Genomic DNA, 5,576 nt, shown 5'->3' with positions numbered 1-5,576 from the left:
TCTCTTTGAAAATCCTTCCCCATCTCCAATCTCTTGACCCCTGATAATCTTCTTGTGGAGTCATCTTCTTTGGAAATCTGTGTTTCTGTCCAGCACTTCTCTTTGGAATGTCCTAAGTGTTATACTGTGGTGCCATAGTTGTAATTCCAGTTTAACATCTTGTCATACACCCAAGGGAGTTCTCTCCACTTTTGGAAAGTTCTAATAAATCCAAAATACTTCCTTTCAAATTTCAAAAATGTGTCTTGCCATGGCTGGTTATATTCGGTGTCACACAAAATGAGGTTAATTTCTCTTCTACTTGATAGCCCTTTGTGCTAGAATGAATAATGCTCCCCACCCTCTGCCAAAAGGTATCCACATCCTAATCCTCAGAAGTTGTGAATGTTACCTTATATGGCAAAAGTGACTTTGCAGATCTGATTAATAATATTGAGATGGGTAGACTATCCTGGATTCTTTAAGTGGACCTAAATGTAATCACAAATGTTCTTATAAGGGAGAGACAGAGGGATATTTGCCTACAGAGGAGAAGGCAAACTGATGATGAACACAGAGACTGGAGTGATGTGCTTTGAAGATGAGGGAAGGGACCACCATCCAAGGGATGAAGGTGGCTAGTAGGAGCTGGAAAAGGTAAAGTAATGGATCCTCTCTCCAGAGCTTCTAAAAGGACCCTACTCTGCCAACATTTTGACTTTGGCCCAGTGAATCATATCTCAGACTTATGAAATCCAGAATTCTAATAGTACAAATTTGTGCTGTTTTAAAGGGTTATGGTTTTAAAGGCTTACTATAGCTAAAGTTTTGGTATTCTTTTATATCAGTGTTAGGAAACAAAAACATCCTTCAAACAGTTGACGAGCATTATAGCTTCTTGAGCCCCTTGGTGAAGAAGTCATGTAGCCCAGAAGGACTGGGACTCTTGTTTAAAGATATTTATGCAAAAAGCAGTGGCCCCTCCTGGTGCCCCAGCATCATCCAACTTAAATAAACATCACAGTTCTAAAATGTTTCCTTACATTTTATTTATTTGTTTTTGAGGTGGATTTTCCCAACTAAAGCCTACCAATTAATTTTTTTTTTTTTTTTTTTTTGCGATACACGGGCCTCTCACTGCTGTGGCCTCTCCCATTGCAGAGCACAGGCTCTGGACGCGGAGGCTCAGTGGCCATGGCTCACGGGCCATGTGGGATCTTCCCGGACCGGGGCACGAACCCGTGTCCCCTGCATCGGCAGGTGGACTCTCAACCACTGCACCACCAGGGAAGCCCTCCAATTAATTTTTATCATGTCAAATTTCTACCCTATCTGGTCTTTGGGGCTTTCTCCAACTCTGAGAAAATAAAATAAAGGAAAACAAAAGCACTGATGGTACCAGCATACATGGCTCCATGGCTCCACAGACCATTTCAAAGTTCCCTTTAACTGAAACTTACTTCTTTTGTTCTATGAAGTTCAGCAGGCTGCATAACTGCCTTCTGCTGAAGAGCTTTAAATAATCCCTGCCACACACTATTTTTGGTATCCAGGACAATAGATTATTATAGGCAAAAGGGAAAATTCAGGGCAGTACTCCAAAAATAGGCCATCTCATTTTGAAATGAATTATCTCTTACTTGGTCCCAGGGTATCTTGCAGGGACAAAAAAATTCCCCAGGAGAGCAAAGCAAGGACCTTGATGGCATTTTGGGACAGCAAGTTTGGTTTTATTCTATTTTGTTCACTCTTTAAGTTTGATCAATTTCCTGTGTTCATTTGCATAACTTTACATCTTATCATGTTCCCCCAATAACTGGATAGTCTGGCAATTTCAATTTAGCACTCTTAATATAGCTCTTATTTTTTTAGCAAAGCCCAGAATGCTAAGAAAAGTCCAAGCAGCAACATCTATGTTCTCTGCCTTGCTATATTATTTATGTTTTAATAGATGTATGAATTTATATACATATTATTATACCATTTGCAAACAAATATACAGCAGCAACATCACAACTCCACAGTAGCCAGTCTTATGCTAAACACTTTTACTGGCGTCTCTAATTATTCTATATATAGACAAGTTACATTTCTTTCACTATTTACCTTATCTCAGAAGAACAAATTCAATTGAATTTACGTCAGCCTGCATTTGTGGAGCAAGTACAGTGTACTACGGGACAACATGCTAGACACTGACTACAAAAGTGGCATGCATGTGCTCCCTTTCTTAAAGAGCTTTCAGGCAAAAAAGTGATACAAACATGCAAAAGAAACCCATTCCAAAATGTGAGGATAATGTAAGTACAGATGCAAAAAGGACACAGATGAGGAGGTAATCTTTTCTCTTTGGGAAGGGTAAGGAGAAGCTACTGCGAAGAAATGATCTTTGGTTTGGGCTCATGGCTTTTGCTGTGTAGGATGTTTTGTTTGGTTTGGTTTTGGTTTTGGGGCCAGGTTTTTGTTTTGTTGACAAGGCCAGGAATTCAATGGGGAAGTATAGAAGCTAACAAAGGGAATAGAGGCAATAGACAATGCAAATGCCTGGTGTATTTGAGGGAAAGCATGTGCATCAATAGGAATTAGATATTGCCTACACTTTAAGCCCTTCAGGAGGAAGTGCCAAAGGTAAACTAGGCAAAGAGTGCAAGGGGTCTTTTAGACCATATTTACCCACTTCCTTTGTTCAAGTGTATAGATATACAGAAGCACACAGGCAGAAACATTAGACTCTTTATCTTCCAACACATTCATCTTCAGGCCAGTTCCCTGCTTCCATGTGCAGGGAGGAAGAAAGGAGACAGAACAGAGAGAAGAAAAAACAGTTGGGCTAGCAATCAAAATGCTTAAATTCAAGCCTAAATCACTACCTACTAGTGATTGGGTTTTCCATTTTGATCTTTTCTGAGCTTCAGTTGCTACTGAAGAATGGAAATGGAAATGAGGATAACTGCCCTGACTACTTTATCAGGTGATTGTACATGTCAGTCCTAAGAATGAGCTGTCAATTCTGAAATCCCATTAAGTATTAGTTTTTTTTACATGCATTACCTCTAACTTTTATAACAATCCTGTGAAGTGAGACTTATTAATCTCATTTTTCAAATGATTAAAGAGAAATAAATGAGATTTTTTTCTAGTTGTATTGAGATATAATTGACATATAATATTGTGTAAGTTTAAGGAATACAGTGTTTTGATTAGATACACTTATATACTGCAAAATGATTACCACCATAGTGTTAGCTAACACCTCCATCACATCACATAATTACCTTGTTTGTATGTGTGTGGTGAGAACATTTAAGATCTACTCTCTTAGCAACTTGTAAGAACATAATATAGTATTGTTAACTATATGACCATGTTGTACATTAGATTTCCAGAACTTATTTATCTTATCACTGAAAGTTTGTACTCTTTCACCAGTACCTCCCCATTTCTCCCACCCCCTGATAACCACAATTCTATTTTCCATTTCTATGAATTGAGCTTTTTTAGCTTGCACATATAAGTGTTACATGCAGTATTTGTCCTTCTCTGTCTGACTTATTTCACTTACCATAATGCCCTTAAGTTTCATCCATGTTATCGTGAATGGCAGAATTTCCTTCTTTCTCATGACTGAAAAACATTCCATTCTATATGTATGTATGTATGTATGTATGTATGTGTGTGTGTGTGTGTGTGTGTGTGTATGTTCCATATCTTGGCTATTGTGAATAATGCTGCAATGGACATGGAAGTGCAGTTATTGCCTCAGTATCTTGTTTTCATTTCCTTTGGATATATCCCCAGAAGTGGTATTGCTGGATCACACAGTAGTTCTAGTTTTAATTTTTTGAGGAATATTCACACTGTTTTTCATAGTGGCTGCACCAATTTACTTTCCCACCAATAATGCACAAGGGTTACCTTTTTTTCATATCTTTGCCAATGCTAGTTTTCACTCGTCTTTTGATAATAGCCATTCTAACAGGTGTGAGGTGATAGCTTATCGTGGTTTCGATATGTATTTCCCTAATGACTAGTTGAGCATCTTTTCATGTACTTGTTGGCCATTTTTATGTCTTTTTTGAAAAGATGTCTATTCAGTTCCTCTGCCCATTTTTCAATTGACTGTTCTTCTTCTCCTGAGTTTTATAGTTCTTTAAGTACTTTGAACAATAACTGCTTATCAGATATACAGTTTACTTCCAGCTTTGTCCTTATTTCTTTTTTAACTTTATTGAGGAATAATTTAAAAATATAACTGTATGTATTTAAAGTGTAAAACATGATGATTTGATATACATATACATGGTAGAATGGTTACCAAGATCAAGATAATTAATGCAGAATGGCAAGATGATGGCGCGAGCAGCGTTTGGGCCCCTGGGACGGCGTCTCTGGCAGGGTTCGAGGAATTTTTCTGTATGCAGCTCTAGGAGCAGTACAGCCAAAAATGGTGGCCTTCTTCTCACCAATATGAAGTGGGTACAGTTTTCAAACGTACACATTGATGTTCCCAAGGATTTGACCAAGCCTATGATAACCGTTTCTGATGAACCAGACACGTTATATAAACACCTATCAGTTTTAGTAAAAGGCCATGATAAGGCTGTATTGGACAGTTATGAATATTTTGTGGTGCTTGCTGCTAAAGAACTTGGTATCTCTGTTAAAGTACATGAAGCTCCAAGGAAAATAGAGTGATTTATTCTTCTCAAATCAGTGCATATTTTCAAGAAGGACAGGGTTCAGTATGAAATGAGAACACTTTACAGATGTTAGAGTTAGAACATCTCATTGGGAGTACAGCAGATGTCTACTTGGAATATATTCAGTGAAACTTACCTGAAGGAGTTGCCATGGAAGTTACAAAGACAAAATTAGAACAGTTACCAGAACACATCAAGAAGCCAATCTGGGAAACAATACCAGAGGAAGAAGAAAGCAAGTCATAAAGTCTCAGAGTGACCACTTGTGCTGGGATATGAAGTGAGCATGTCAAGTGGAAGGAGTCTCCAGTGAAGACAGTTTCAAGTCACCCTGACTGCTCTCCTGAGGCCGCATAGCCTGATCAGTAGAAAGCAGGGATTGGAAGTTTGCAATACACCAGACTATTGTGCAAAAACCACTTTATCTATTCTTTTATACATGTCATTGTTTCAGTTCAGATTTTAACAAATGTGAGCAAACCATTTGGACCACTCTGTACCAAAACAGTCAAATTCATATTTTGTTATTCCACTGTTGTTCAATTATTAGTTTGTACTGATTGTGATTTGTGTCATTTCATTCATCTAAAACTGAGTGTTTCAAATATTCCTCACACACATTTCTTTCTTTTGAGGGACACAGAAGGAAACTTTGGTTAATTTAACACTGAGCAGTTAAAGTTTTTGATATTTACCATAGTGCAGGCTGGCATATGTTAGTTTGGGGGTGGTGACCTCCAAGTTTTACCTCATGTAAGCATTACATTCTTGAAAATTGATATATTTTATAGCAGATCAAGCACATTTGTGGCATGCGCTGAACTCTTCTGTAGCCCAAACCCTTTCAGGGCTGCCTAGAAGGGTCACTATAATGGAATTTGAGCTCTCAAGAAATTA

At 38.0% G+C, this 5,576-nt stretch overlaps 1 pseudogene; it reads left to right on the top strand.

The window, feature by feature from the left end:
• Positions 1 to 4,326: 4,326 nt before the first annotated feature.
• LOC132491201 (small ribosomal subunit protein uS10m-like) lies at positions 4,327 to 4,989 on the top strand (annotated as a pseudogene).
• Positions 4,990 to 5,576: the final 587 nt, after the last annotated feature.

The sequence above is a fragment of the Mesoplodon densirostris genome, chromosome 5, assembly GCF_025265405.1.
Source record: "Mesoplodon densirostris isolate mMesDen1 chromosome 5, mMesDen1 primary haplotype, whole genome shotgun sequence".
In the NCBI taxonomy this organism is placed as follows: domain Eukaryota; kingdom Metazoa; phylum Chordata; class Mammalia; order Artiodactyla; family Ziphiidae; genus Mesoplodon; species Mesoplodon densirostris.
The sequence above is the reverse complement of the archived record's forward strand: the minus strand, read 5'-3'. Positions and strand labels throughout refer to the sequence as shown.